Raw genomic sequence first — 16,569 nt, forward strand, 5'->3', positions numbered from 1 at the left:
GCAAGTTTGGAGAAAGCTGATCTGAAGCTGAATGCTCACTGCTATCTCTCTGATCATATTTTTAGAGCCTGCTCCACAATGAAGGAGTTTATTTACAGTTTCCTTGGGTTGAACAGTACACATAAAAACAGAAAATGTGTTTTTCACACCACCATGTCCAGCAGCAATTTGATTTTCAATTGCCCTTTGTCAGGACAGAGGTGTGGACGAGGGCTAGACACAACATGGAGAGTGCTGGAAATCAAAGCCTCTGGTTTTGGAAGTGTTAATTGCCTGAACATAAAAAATACTGTTCAACAGATATTATTTATTAATCCACATGTAGTTGTGTATGTGTTTTTTTATGAGATGCTGTAGAAACGCATTAAATGGCCATTTTACAATCAAATGTCACCACGTAGTGTAAAATGTACACCTTGTCTCTCAACTCTTGCAGCTAGGCAGGCAGATTTTCTGAAGGAAAATGGGGGAAAAACACACAAAACAAAATAAACAACACTGGGCATTCATTTCCCCAAGCATGGATCTTACCAGGTGTTCAGAAGGCCAACATGCTGACACAGCACTGCATTATGCAATACTTTCATCAGACAGGAGACCAACGAGTCTATAAGTGACCTTCAAAACTTGAGATGAAAAAAGTAAGTAGGTTTTCTGAACTATTTTAGGTACAGTGATGGGAACGTGACAAACTGAGATCCACTTTTCAGTGATTTCAATAGACTGAGTACAGTAGCTTGCCCTCCTTAATGTTGGTGGGCCTCATCCAATCAGTGGACTGCCCGAATAGAATAGAAACCTGGCACTTCACTGCTTTGGCGCAGTGCTATGGGGACTGTTTCTTCTTTATTTCTCCCATCTTTTCTTTGGTATGATTCCAGAGATGATTCATCAGATGTGGAGGCTGCTAGTCTACAGACTGCAGCTATCCCACTGGCTTCCTGGGTCTCCAATGTCTAGAAGGGCTAGTCAGAGTCTATTCCACAGGAAGCCAGTTCCTCCTGTCAAGGTGTATCTATGCCTCTGTTGCTTTCCATGTGGTTCTTTTTTTTTTCTATTTTGCAAAAAAAGCATTATAATTATTTATTGCTATCTTGGATCTTATATCTTCACCTTTCAAGTTCAAAACGATACACATTGAAATAGTGACTAATATACTTGTTATTATCTCTTTCAAGGAGGTAGTCCACATTCTTAATCTTTCCATTAGACAGAGGAACTTCCTGATGTGCCACATTTCTTCTAATCTCTACACATGCACAGGGATGGTGCTCGCTTTGGCAGCACATACACTTACATGGGGGACAGCAGTCATAATGGTGTCTACTCTTCTTATTTTGGAGACCTGACACGAGTTAAGACACCTCAGGGCTGCTTCTCTGCAAACACACATTCAGAGGGCAGGCGAGTGTCTCTGGGTGGAGGACCCCTTCAAACAGGTTTGGTACAATAATCACTTAAAAGCAGTGGTTTTTGTTCCTACTCTAAAATGTATTGTCATCAGGGATGAAAATTCAGTAATATGTTTCAGCAGTTCTTGAAATCTGAAGTAAGTCTAAATCTGTTTTTATATGCACAATTCCCTCAGAACTGGTCCAAATGAGTCTGGCCAACTTTTATATGAGCTTCCTTGGCTCAAATAACTTAATTATACATACGTAAAACAAACTACTTTTGCAGTATTCTTTTGCGTAATGATAAAATTCTTAGTGTTTCTTTTTTTGGGGGGGCAGGTATAGAGTTTTATGTTAATACCTATTTCATTCTCTTATACATTACAACTGGCTAGTATTTGAACCACAAAGCCATTCAATTATGTTTAAGGTATTGTTTATAGACAAAAGTAGAGTGGACCCCAAGATGATCCAACTGCCTATGTAATGTTATTATGCAAATTCCTCTCCGTCCAAAAGCCACTTAAGGCTCAAGAGTACTTGACATTCTGTGCCATGCCACTCTCGGGAGGGATTCATTTGTTCTTTCTAGTTTGATTGCTGCAGTATGAGCATGAGGAAAACCACTTTACAAGGTTAGGAATTCCCTTTAACAGTCCGAAGTGAGTTGCGAACTCCCCTGTCTGGGAAACAGACCCAAAGCTATTTATCATTTGGAAATATTTTGCCTTCTATTGAAGAAACGAAAAATCCATTTCTAAAAGACCCGCACCTCCCCAGAGACATGCCAAGCGGGAGCACAGAACAAAGGCTGCTTCGCAAGGCTCATGAGCAACAAAAGCTGAAGTGAGAGAATTTATTACACATCCCATTAAAGAGAAAGTATACTATCGCATGGCGCTCCTTTTCCTCTTTAAATATTGGATGCGTGGTCACACGTGAGAGAGCCTACATGTTTTTTCAGATTCTCATATTTTACAACTTCCTTTCATCTACATTATACTCGGCCATTTCGATTCATTGCATTAAATCCATTGGTGTCTCCATAAGTTGGCTCAGGGCCAGGTTTCAAGAGGAAAAATATGAGAGAGGAAGGTTAACATCATATCCTTCCTACAAACCCAAAGCTATAAAATATTTTTTCATATGGCTAAGATTTAGATACTACAACATTTCCAGACATTAAAGAATTTCTATTATACCTCTACTTTTAAGTAAAATATCTCTAATTTTCAGTAAAATGAATTGTAACATTTAATACAAGGTAGGTATTTTTCAGTAATCTATGTGGATATGCATGAGTAAGTTTAGACTTGACTGTCAATAATGATCAGAACCATATCATTTATTAACTACCATTTCTATATTTTATTAACAGACATAAAGAATTCTATGTTACATATCTTAAAACTTAATTTAAGACTATATAAGCACAGTATCATGAAAAAAAAACAGAAACAAAACAATGCTCAAAATTTAATACTCCAAAATGTTCAATGTAACTTTAAAAGGTATATGTAATCCATGACTCTGAATTTGCATTTAGTAACTTAAATCATATAATATGTTGGTATTTATTATTAATTTATAACGTATGAACAGTCTGCTCTACTTATATCTCCTTGCTGTTCAGTGTTTTATTTTCTGTTTTTCTGACTTAAATCCCTTTTTTTGTTTTCACAAATTAAAAATTATCATCAGGTAAATATATGAAAGTAGTCAAGATGAGAACCCACACCTATGCATAAATCCTCCATCACTTGGAAAACTCAAAATATACACAACTTAGAATAGGCAGGGCATATATTTCAGTGAAAAAACAGTTTAATGTATCTTAAATCTTAATTTTAAATTGCAGCAAACCAGCACCACTTATAAACTAATAATTTCATCAATGGTGTTTACTCCCAATGCTTGGTCAACTATCACTCAGTGATATGATTGTATCTCAAATCATCAAAAGGGATATCGTTGGGTTCGTGGCATCAACTTATGAAGATAAATGTAGCAATAAGTGTAGATATTTGCCTTTATGTTCATAACTGAAACAAAGAGCAGACACAAGCCAGTCAAGAATTAGGTTTCTTGTGATAGCAATTTCTTTAAACAGCATCAGTTGTATTATGATGAATACTGCACTGAAAAAAAAAGAAGTTTCAGAGGCATTTGAACTATTTGAACTGCTTTGCAGTGACTGTTCTAGCAGTTGAATAGAAAAATGCAATTTAGTATTTGTTCCCAAAGAATCCAGTGGTGAATCCTATAGGTTATAGTACTGAGGGCATTTATTGAAAATGCTTAGTTTTTATTGTTCCCATCTCTAATACCACACTTTCCGGGGTGGACATTTGGCCATGGTTAAGATGTTAAGACTACGATGCCCGCATCTGTTAACAGAATGCTTTGGTCCAAATCCAAACTTCAACCCCAGCCTCCTGCAAAAGTGTCATCCTGAATACAGCAGATCATGGTTTAAGGGCCTGGCCTTCTCTCACACTGTGCAGACCCACATGGAGTGCCCAGCTCCTGGCCGAGGCCTGGCCTGGTCCTGGCCTGGCCTTCTCTCCTGCCGTGCAGACCCACATGGACTGCCCAGCTCCTGGCCGTGGGCTGGCCTGGTCCTGGCCTGGTCTTCTCTCATGCCGTGCAGACCCCCATGAAGTGCCCAGCTCCTGGCCGTGGGCTGGCCTGGTCCTGGCTTGGCCTTCTCTCACGCTGTGCAGACCCGCAAGGAGTGCCCAGCTCCTGGTCTTGGGGTGCATGCTCTGCATGGAGTGCCCAGTTCTTGGCCTTGGGGTGGCCTGATCCTAGCTGCTGCAGAAACTTGTTCTATCTACATTTTCACCTGGTGTGTGTATGTGTTTATTCAATTCTCTTTCTGTTTCTGTCTTTGAAATATATAAAAATGAATTATACTTTCTAACAGAAATTTTGGAAAAGTATATTTTATAACTAAAGTCATAATATGTGTTGAAATTTAAACACAAAGTAATATGTTTACTGTTACAAATTATCTCAGCATTATATTTATGACTTATATATGCAGAATGATTAGTAACACGTTAAAAATGAACTATGTCTATGAAAACATAATTTATATCTACATCAATAGATGAACAAAGATATTTTGTACTGCTTATTGAAGAATTTCCTTTGAAAGATGATAATCCTGTCACAAGACACTTAAAATTACCTCCACTTAATTAGACCAATAGTTATTAAGACATCTACTTCTGTATAATGAACTAAAGAATACACAGATGGATAAATTCATTTGTGTATTATAGGTATGTGTGTATAGGTTATGCATGAGGGAAAAATAGAAGCTACAGTATTTATAATTTTTTGTTTTCACAAAAGCACAATTTGACAAAGTATGAAAGGTCAAACAGATATGCATAATATAAAATAATACACTTTGTGAAAATGATACTCTTAAGGATACAATCTCAAGTACTCTATCTGCTTATTTTCAAGGGTGGCTTGAAGGTGACCCATTTTCTCCAGCATCCATTACTGTAGGGATTGCTTTGTGTGTTACAGCACAAAGCCAACTCACTGATGCCTTTTATTTTCTCTCCACACTCTATAATATCTGCTTTAAACGGATTTTGAAATTATAATGTCACAAACGCAGGAAAATAAATCCAAGAACTTAAACAGCTGGCTTTCTTTGTGTTATGAGTCAACTTGATTTTTGTCAAAGTTATTGTTATGAATTCACATATCCAATTTCATATCCTAGATTAGTATCATAAATATTACCTTATTTCTGTGATAATTTATACATGTTCATTTTCTGCTCAATTGCATGAAAATGAATATTCATAGTGGTAAATTCCAGTGTGTCAGTGAGAAATAGTTACAACCGCTCTGTGTAACGTAGTGACTTATTTCTTGCTTCTAAAAACAGGTTAGCTAGAGATACTTAAATCCCTCATTATAAACACATTAGGGAAAGAATCATTCTCAGGGCTCACTTACTTCTAAGGCTAAAGGGATTCCCAAGAAACCTGCTAAAGGCTAATAGTTCTAACTCAGATTCAACTTTAAAAGGGCAATGAGATGGAAAAACAAAGACAAAAAGAAAAAGGAAAGAGGGACAAAGGCTGTCTTAGATGCTACAAAATGAATCTTCAGTATTTTTAGCACATGTGTGCCATAGAATGCCTGACTGAAACAAATTGATTTCAGGTTATTGCTTTTTGAAAGGTCAGAGCTTCCATTTTTACACAAAGAATTTAGGATTGTGTAGGCAGATGATTGATTTGACATTGATTGAAGCCTTAAATGATAAATAAACATTTCAGTATTTGGTTGTTTTTCATGAGAAACAGCTTCTGTCTATTTTTCTAATAATTTATGGAACGCTTGGTATTGTGTGTGTGTGTGTGTGTGTATGTATACATTTCCCCAAAAGTAATACATGGATTTAATAGATTATATATTCATTTTTAAAGCAAAAAGTTTGCTGATTTTCTCCTGCTGCTTCTTAATATTTATCTTTTGCTGTGTATCTAATTACTTGCTGATGCAAAATTATAGACAAAATTCCTGACCCTAACCACCGTATTCATTGTATTGTCTCTGATCACAAAACTTGCACACTCAATACAGAATCTAACCCAAACCAAACTTCAGCTTCCTCTTGGTGAGTGTAGCACCACAGAAGGGCTGACAGAATTCTATCAAGAAGATACCGTGTTACGTACTGTTGGGGCATCTGTACTTTGGTGTGTTCTGATGTCCACCTCTTGGTTTCTCCTGCTGCTGCTCTTGCGACAGCTCTAAGTGAGGCTTCAGAATGATAACACCATCTTTCCCAGACTTGGTTGTTTGCAGTCTTCCCCAGCCGATGCGCCTCAGTGTTGGTGTCACTGCATCTCTGGGGTGTTCCTTGCAGCTCCACTCTCACAAAGTGTCGCCACAATTCAAGGGTTTCATTTCTGCAACACAGCTCTGCCTGGACTTCTGAGCTTGCTCATCTGAAACTGTGGTGAGGTCCACCATGATCCCATGATTGCATGGTGACCCACACGAACATAATGCAGCGGTAGCTGAGCAGCACTTTGGCAGGAGCCAGCCTGAACATGCTTACGGAGGCTGTACCGTCCTGTGAGAACTGCACGGACAACAGAGAATCCAGAATGAGTCCTCTTCAGACACGACCCTGTCCATTCACTCCTCTGACCCTGGATGAAGGATCTTGGAAATGCTTCCAGTTAGCATCTTTCCTCAATACCTTTCCCACAAGCACATGGTTCCTTTTGCTTTGTTTTAGCAAGTGGTTTCTCCAGTTCACTTTCCTGTATGAATCAAGCCTTTTCTGGGCAAACTGCAAACTTATTTATTGATTTATTTTTTGGCCACACTTCGCTGATTGCCACTGTAAAAGTTTCTAACAACAACTTAGAAGTCCCTTGTGAGTTCCTTGTTGCAGCTGAATCCGAACACTTTGCTGCATTGAAATTTCTGCCTAACAAGTTGGTGGCTTTCTGTAGGTTCAGCATTCCACACGGTCTCAGAACATGAGTACTGAACAGCCAGATTTACTGCCACCGTGTAATATGGTTGGCTGTCAATTCAGTTCCCATTAAGATCCTCATTTCCATCTGAAAACTCATAAACATGTCCTTCTCTGAGATTTTATACCACCACCCTGGTTTTCCAATAAATCATCCATAATGCTCTTTTTACAGCATTCAGGCTTTCTCTAGGCCGTTCCTCCAAACTCTCGCAGCCTTTCCTGGTAAATCAATTCCAAAAGCACCACTATGTCACCAGACAAATAGTAACACTCTCATCTCCATACAACAGCTTTTGTATGAGTGAGTCTTTTCATTAATTTAAAATATCCAAGCACCTGGGAAAGGAAAATGCTTTTTTTTTTTTTCAGATTCCAGATGACAGATTCACAGCCAGGATAAGTAAACGTCCTTGGTCTGGCATCTGATAGAGACTAGCAAAGGCAGAGTGTGGGGAGTGGGGATAATCCCAAGGCAAGCAGAGAGACAGGAAGGCAATCCTGTCAGTAGGAGGAGCTACTGATGGCACCAGGGCTCAGTGGGCCTCCTAATCTGCATACATCCCAAACGCCATAATTATGTCCATCCCCTCATCATTTATTGGCAGTAATCCACAAAGCATTAGCATAAGATTTAAGGGCTCACACATTGGCATGAGCTTAGAGAGCCAAATCCTGTTCAAACCAAAAGACCACTTTACCTACAACCTTAAATAATAAAGCAGGCACTTTTAAAATCCAGGAGAATGGAGCCTGCACACAAAGAGAAACTGAAGTGAAAGAAAACGTAGAAGGAAGATGATGTCAATTGTAGGATATATTCCCTAACTGACAGGAAGTGAACTCATAAATGTCCTGATCAGAAATCGATTTTGACAGTCTAAAAGGATGAGCAAAAAAGGAAACCAAAACAAAGAAACCATGCTCACTTTCTTTTGCCATGTGTCCAGCATTTACTAAATGATTATATTCAAAACTCAAACATTTGGCTACAAGTCCACCTTCATTGGTTAGTTTCCGAAGTTCAACATGGGAAGAGAATCTGTTGCTACATTCCAAAGCCAGTTAACAAATTCAGCAGAGTTGGATTCTGCTGCTTTTTTACACTTTACCCAATCTGATGCATCTTGTTGCTGGTATTAGCTCACAGCAAAACACCTGTCAGTAAGAAGTTTGGAAAGTAGGGTATCTGGGCCATGAATCTAGTTTGTAATGAGTTCAGTATTGAAGGCAGAGCTCTTTCTCTCTTCCTGTGGATTGATAATCGCCAACGAAAGGTGTTGTCTAATTCCATCCTGATACATTACATCAAAGGCCTCTGTTTCTGCCATTCAAATAGTGACAATTAATTAAGCCTTCCTCAACTGCATAGACTCATTAATTCTATTGTGGTCGATGCTAGTGTTATCCAAGCCATGATTATAAGCATCACTTCTCTGAAAATCTAACCCTAGCAGATGCCTCAGTACGTTAAATGAAGATCCAGTAAAGCAGACTCTGGGTCTGTGGTGTCTTTTCCCTTCCGCTTTGCCACTTCAGCATCGCAGGCAAGCTTTGGACAACTCACAATAGTTAACAGAACATCTCAAAGTCTTCCACTTGAATTTGGGCCCCATACTTTAGTTTCTGTTCACACCACTGTGGCTCCTTCTGCCAATTTTTAGGAAAAGATGTTATGCTGGACATATTTTTTTTAATTCTCAAATTTCATTACATTTACATAAAAACATAAATGATGCTTTAAGATATGCTGCATTTATTGCCTTATAAAATGTTCAATGCTTTCATTTCTGTGATTCTTCTAGGCTTGGAGTTAAAACAAGCTTGTCTCCCATTTGATATCTTGAGTCTTTGAGAAATTGGTATATCATTTGGTTGTTCTAAGAACAAACTGCTAACGAAGCTTGAAATTCATTGGCAAGTTTATACAAACATGTAAAAGGAAATATTTGAGCAGCCAGCTCATATATTTACTGGTTCACATAAAGATGAAAGAAAACAGAAAAAGCTTCTGACTTGAGTTGAGACTGTGTCTTTCTTGTACTAAAATAATTTCTACCCTGATGGAGAACTGGCCATTCTAGACCAGCATGTCATTCCTTGACTGAAAGCCCTGACCATGTTGCCTATCAGCTATGTTGATCATTGGCAGCTATTAAACCAAATATTTGCCATGCACAAAAATACTATTAGTATAAGGTGATTTTGATTGGGGAGAGATAGTTACAAAATTCAAAGGAAAAATTGTGTTCATGCGTGGCTCTCGTCATGACATAAAATCAGGCCGTTGGAACTTGAGGGTACCTCAGAGAATATTATTTCAATTACTCCATTTCACAAATGAGGAAATTAAGAATCAGAAAGGCTAAGTGATTTCCCCAATATCATAGAGCTAGTTAATTACAGAAATCAGAAGGGAAACTGGGTTACCCAACTCCCTTCCACTGTACCGGTGGAACTGCCTCTCGCTGTTTCGGCAAGGTGGCTCATGAAGGCAGCCTTGGAATACTTACTAAATCCAAACACAGTAAGCAGGTTTGCAGAAACCTTACAACACTGTTAGGGAAATAAAGTTTGGCTTTATAGTATGTCCAGGACAAATAAGTTACATTATATGGATTTCTTGATAATTGTATAAGAATATAAGTACGACAGTGAAGCATCAAAAATAGACCCACGCTGGGGTTATCAAAGACAATATTGATTTGAAGCTTGATTAGCACCATAGGAAAAGTAATACACAGGATATAATTAGAAAATATAAGTGTTAACTTCATAGTTGGGTATGTAGGAATAGAAATATAAAAGTTAAGAAATAAGATCATTTGTTTCTTAGTAATTAGACTAATAATTTCAGTTAGAATGATGTATTCAAATGTATGAGTTATTTTATTGGGAAATAATTTTCTTTGACATTATTAGAAATCTTATCATCCTTAACAATATGGATGAAGGGACTGCATCATGGGATATTAAAGTGACGTCTGATACATTTCAGCTGCACTTGCAGAGGCAATGGACAAAACTGAGGTGTCCTGACACCCTAATTCAAGCATGAGCAGTTTTATTTTACTTATAATTTTGTTATAATCTATTTTGGATATTTTTCAACAACAAAGAGGAAAACTTTCCTCCAATTTATTCCTGCTTAAGAGGCCGAAACTTGTAGACAGGAAGTAGTAAATGGTGAATATTTTCTGCACTTCACATCTTTTATCACACGTTATATATTGTGGGGAGTAAAATTTTATGAAATTATAGTTACATTCTTGAAATGGATTTTAAATCTCTTCATTTTCTATGTCACAAGTGAGAGTTGTAAACCTAAAAAATTAAAGCTGCAGTGTGATCTATCTTACCAATAAATAGTCTACTACACGTTATATGGTTTTGAAGGAAACAATAATAGGCAAGTCTTAAAAATGGTATTTCTCCATGGAAAACCATGTAATAAATGGCTGGGGATTCCATGAATATAACTAGAAAATATCACTTGCATGTAGAAAGATTTTCCACTCTGTGCTCTTGCTCTCATTCTTTACAGATATGAAAATACCAAGTAACACATATCTTTTCCATAACTGTGCCTATTTGAACTAAAAATAGGCAAACAAAGGAAATCTGCAAAACCCTAGCCTATTAGATGATGATTTGTAAAGTGATGCTGTGACAATTTAGCATTACCAATACCAATCTATAATGATTATACCTCAGAATATCGTTATGAGGAATTCTATGATTCGAGGGATGTGTTTGTGTGTGCAATTTCCTTATCAGGAAATCTTGCTGTAAAGCCCTAAGTTTTCCAAAATCAGAAGTAACAAGTTATGGTTCCATACCAGGGTGACTGTAATTCATCCTGATGTGCAATATCCTGTGAATAGGACTGGAAGATAGAAGCTTCTAGGCTCCAAACACAAAGAAAAGTCTCAAAAGCAGAAGACTAGTTGCAAATGTTCATTGTTTCACGCTGTATATATGTGGTGAAAATTAATCTGTACTGGTAATATATATATGGGTGTGTGTGTATGTGTGTGTGTGTGCTGTATCAAAATATGTACCAATACGTTTTTAAAACTAAGATCATTTCAGAAAAATATGTAAGTTTCCATAAAGCCTGTTCATGTCATGAGAGCATATGGTCAGGAGGAGTGAAATCGCAGTATGAAATATACGTGTGAGGTACAAATTTCCCTTCATCGTGACTTTCTCTGTACTGTCTTATATCACTGTCACTTCCTCCTTCTTTGACCCCAATCATGTCTATTTATGATAAAGAAAATATAAGCCAGGCAGCAGAAACAACAGACCATATAGAAGAGAAACTACACGAGAATCCCCTGTGTTTATTAAACCTGGGGATCATTTAAGCATTAATAATTTTAGAACACATCAGCTTCTACCCCAGTGCTAATAAGATCTAATTCCGTTCTTCATAAAACATGTGTGATTTTCAAGAGCAAACATTCCAAGAGAAACAGGTGTAAATTGTTTCTTATACAAAAGTACCATTAAACATCTACGGGTAATCTATTCACTTGTTTAGCTGGAAGAATAAACCATAGTTGATCTCTTAAGAAGTTACTCTACCGTGCAGTGTCTCCAGCATGATATTCTGTGTTAGCTTTTTTTTTTCCCCTAATGAGAAATATAAAGACTCCTTCGTTCAAGATATGGCATAGATAACAAAAGTTTAAATTTTGGTTTCGCTACAAATTGTGCATGTTTTTTGCTTTGAAAATCACAATAGAAGATCAAACACTTCAGTTTACTGAAATGGCACATAGTTCATGGCAATACTCATCCAGTGCCAGTCAGGGTTAGATCTGAACTTCTCCCCCATCTGCACATTTCATTCCCATCTCACAGTGCGAAGAACATCGCCAATGCATCATTACTACTGGAAGGGCAGTGCCTTCCCTCCTTCCTCCTTCTTTCTTTCTCCTCTCTCTGTCTCCTTCCCTCTTTTACTTTATCCTTTCAACAAATTATTTTTATTTAGTGTATTTTCTTAGCAAAATTTCTCAGTTCTTCAGGTATCAAATAAACCTACTGTTACACAACGAGGAAACTATTGTTAAATCATGTCTGGGTGCCTTTTGTCACGTGTGTTCATCCTACAAATGCAGCATCAACATGTAAATGACAACTGAGAGGCTTCCCCTTCTGTCATTGCATTACGCCTAATTTTGTCGGATCCGAAACATAGGAATAAGAGAAAATAAGAATTGACTTCTTTTTTCACTTCAGAATAAAAACCCATTGAACTGTCCCTTCAGGTTTAATGCTCCATCAGTTAACACTGCACTATTTTCACAAGAAATATGATTTGATCTGAGAACTGCAGCCGCCTGAAACATATATTCCCGGCACATGTCTCTAAGAGTGCTGTAGTCATTAAGTGTCTTCCTTAATGTCTGTGATAAATCTCAGTATTAGTGAACAATATCTGTTAAAGGCATCTCTTTGGAACTGTTGGTCTAGTCGGCAGATGTTCACCTGCTGTGCAGTTTTGTAGTCATAAATGTGGATAGGTCAATTTATCAATGTTTATCAAAGAGGTATACTCAGCAGCAGTTTAAGGCTTATTTTTAAGGCTTATTATAAAAAAAGCTTTGGTATCTCCATGAAGATATAATACGGTTTATTATTTAAATGCAAAGATTTTGGAACCAAATTATGTGGGTTTGGTGTTGTGACCTTGGGCAAAACAATTAGCCTCTGATGTGCAAGTTGGGAAAACTGTGATAGTCGTGTGAATTAGAATGAACACAAGTGAGTTTACACAGTACATATGGTTAAAAAACAGCCTAAGCATTAGTTATTATTTCCTTGTAACCACTTATCATCACCCCCCTCCCCGCCATCTTTGTAACTGGAGTCAATCTGCTCTTTTGCTTTTATTGTTGAGGTTCATTCATGGCTAAACTCCTGTCATCAGCTTTTTCTTATGCTTAATGTCCTTCTGCCCTTTTGTTCCCCTTATCGGGCAGCCTGAGCCAACATCTCTGCGTACTATATAAATGTCACATAGAAGACTGAGACTAGAGTCAAGTCAGCTTGGCAGCAAATGAGACCTACAAGACAAAACAGATCAAGGTGTTAAGTCTAAGTGTCAGAGAGAGCAGGAGGAATAGGGTCATTTGGCACTTGATGAGGGCAGATGGCACAGAAAAGCAAGCACGGGATGAAACGTCTTGATTGGCACAGTAACAGCACAGAATCCACGTGCCACAATGACTGTAGAGTAGCATAATTACTGGTATTATGCTGTGGTTTACAAAGTATCTGCTTTTAATAGTTAAAAGCAAGCAACAAGCACAAGTGCCTTTGTATTTTCCTATGGATTAAAACAATTCTTTTAAAATATTAGATTCAATCTTCAAGTAATGACCAGAATAACAAAAAAGTGTTTCTATCTGCTGTGCAGATATAGACACAATCTATGCGTAATTCATGTTACAACATTCTTTGGCTATTAAAAGGGTCTTTGCGGGCCTGGCGCAGTGGTGCAAGTGGTTAAGGTCCTCGCCTTGCACACCCGGGATCCCATGTGGGCGCCGGTTCTATCCCGGCTGCCCTGCTTCCCTTCCAGCTCCCTGCCTGTGGCCCGGGAAAGCAGTCAAGGACGGCCCAAAGCTTTGGGACCCTGAACCCATGTGTGGGAGACCCGGAAAGAGTTTCCTGGCTTTGGATCGGCATAGCATCGGCCGTTGAGCTCACTTAGGGAGTGAATCATCGGACGGAAGATCTTCCTCTCTGTCTCTCCTCTCTGTATATCTGCCTTTCCAATAAAAAAAAAATAAAAATAAATCTTAAAAAAAAGGGTCGTTGTAACCTCTAGAAGTTTCTTTTATCTTAAACCAAAACTCTTTAAAATCAATTTATTTCCACTTGAATTTGTCTTCTACATTGCTAGGAAAAGGAGTGAAAATTCAGTGGTTACTAACTTTCTTTTTCCTATTCTCCTGTTATTATGACATGATCAGTTAAAAATTAGAAAATTAGTGTCAAGAAATGTGAAATAGCTTGTCCAACCCTGGAGAGACAGAAGCTAGGGGAGAAAAAAAAAAGAAAGAGGTAGAAATGTAGTTGTGACTCCACACTCATTGCTTCAGCTGCCAGAAAACTATTATTACAGGCTATAAAATCATAGAAGACAATGAAATATGTGTCTTTCAATCCCGTGGAAACCAGTAGACTTCTATTTTAAGCCATCTCTTTGACAAGGTCTCAGGCTTTTGGAATTTGAAAGCAAAGTTAATAATGAACATGATAGTCATTATTATCAGTCTACCAAATACTCCCTTCCAAATCATCCTTGCTAACAGAATCACTCTGTGTTAATGGCACAGATCATCAACGGACTGCGTGTGGGTAACAATTTGTTTAATTATATACTGCTCACTTCCCCAGAATGCCTCAGAGACAGAATAGCCATGTCATGCCATTTTGTCTAATGGTAAAAGCATGTGGGAGCCTTCTGGGGCTTTTAGGAGAACTGAACTAAAACAGGCAGGTTCATCGTGTGTCCTCGTGCGGCTTTCCTTCCACCTATCATGATTTGCCAGTCAATTCTTCTCAATTCTCGTCAGTCATTTCTTAGTTAAATGATGACTATAGACACAAAAGTTGGGTTATGAGCACAGAGAATAAGCTGCATGCTTAAGATAATACACTACAAAAATTAAAAAGCCTTTATACGATGTTATCAGAGTGCTTCTGTATCAGATCTAGAGTGTTGCTCTCTGAATGTTTCACACAAGAAAAATGAATCTACGTATTTAAATGATTGTAGTTGAATTTCTACACCATGTATCTGAACCTAACTTGGACTTATAAAATTAGTCGGTATTTCTCTTCATGTAGCAACATTCAAACCTGCAGATATTATCTATGATATCTAGATATCATCTATATTATCTTATCATAGTAAGATTCGCAATAGAAAGCATGCAAAAAAAGCAATCTTATTCATTTACTTTCTAAATACTCAAATGCAAACATCTAAAAAGTTATCACAAGTGTCTTTGATTAAGTCAGTTGATTTAGCATTTCTCCTAATTATCAAATACTTCAGCCAAAGAAATTTTATACTGAATTCTCTGAGAAATAATGAAGGAGCTGTATGTAAAGCAAACAGGACAACAAGGACATTTAGAAGATAATGATCTATATTTAAATATAGACCCATACTCTTATCTGCCAAACAAATGAAAAGACCTATATATGATGTGTATAACATTGTTTTAAGGCTTGTGTTTCAGTAACACTATTCTCACTAGCTACATTTTCTAAAGAAATAGATAATAAATTTCAAATGATAATTATTTCTTGATCACATTTCTTTTTCATATTCTTTGCACAATCTAATTAAGACTCAATTAAGCAAAGAATAAACTATCCAGCTGTAAGTTATCTCTTGAATCTGTGAAGATACTGTCTTTGAGAAAAATCATTTTTATGAAAGTGAAGATACAAGGATTTTTTTCAGGGACATGTGAATAATTCTTTAATACAGAATACTACATAAAATTTGGCAAGGGCATGTCACTTGTATCTGTTAGCCTAATGATACATCATGAAAGAAAGTATTTCATTAGCCTGCTAAGATTCAATGTGCACAGAAAATGGAAGAAATTAATACAATGAACGTTTTTATTATCTCAGATTTCTTGCCTGAAGTGTGATTCACTGCAGACCGATCCAAAATGCACATCACTATAAGTACTTCTTTTTGAGGACTCTAAGAACTGTGGGAACACATTCATAATTCACAGGTATGCAATCACCCTTGTTCTAAACATTATAAATTGTACCTTGAAAAATGATATAATATAGTTGAAGAAGCATATTTTAAAAACAAGCTTTTGATTTAGTGTATATATATGTCTACAATGTGTATATTTTTCATTATAATGATACCTGTGTGGAAACCGTATATGAATGTTAAGGCATCTTACTGCCAGTCAAAGAATGAAATTCACTGTAATAAATTTAATTCAATGTCATTATTGCTTTATGTAATATATACAAAATATTTCTGTGATACACACATACTAAACATATGCTGAATAATTATCATCTGTATATTTTCTCCAAGCACTTATGTGAGAAGCATGGGAACTGGAGAGAGACCTTGTAGCTGGATTTAGTTAATATAGTCTGCCTTCACTATGCCCATCTCACATGGGGGAAGCAGCTGAATCCATCATAAAAGCCAAACAGAACACGCATTCATGTGCAAAAGATCTAGGTAAGCACTGCAGTTACAGTTCCATCTAGGAGCTGAGGAACTCATTAGATCATGGATTTAACTTCCAAGCAAAGACAAGGATGGAATGGGCATTGTTAGTAGGAGTCAAGTGTAAAAAGGACCTTAGTTATATTGAAAATGGGTCATCTTCTGAAACCCATAAATAAACAATTATCATGTAATAAATCCAGTTTTGCTTTGGCATGCTTCCACATACATCTTATTCCTGTTGATATGAGAAATAGCACTAAAACCTTGACACTAGATAAGAAAGCAACTCACTGGGCTGTAGGTTTCTTAAAGTGAGTATTTCCTGCAGGTTCCATGGTCTGCCATGGAGTGCAAGTGTCAAAGCTGAGCCTCCTCAGAGGCTGAAATGGAGCAATGGACAGCAA

General features: G+C 37.3%; 1 protein-coding gene across 1 annotated transcript in view; it reads right to left on the reverse strand.

Annotated features, from left to right (window-relative positions):
- CDH12 (cadherin 12) overlaps nucleotides 1-16,569 on the reverse strand; it is a 246,010-nt gene that overhangs the window by 108,853 nt on the left and 120,588 nt on the right. The window lies entirely within an intron of this gene.

This window comes from Ochotona curzoniae, unplaced genomic scaffold, assembly GCF_017591425.1.
Source record: "Ochotona curzoniae isolate NIBS_2020 unplaced genomic scaffold, NIBS_Ocur_1.0 contig_2754, whole genome shotgun sequence".
In the NCBI taxonomy this organism is placed as follows: domain Eukaryota; kingdom Metazoa; phylum Chordata; class Mammalia; order Lagomorpha; family Ochotonidae; genus Ochotona; species Ochotona curzoniae.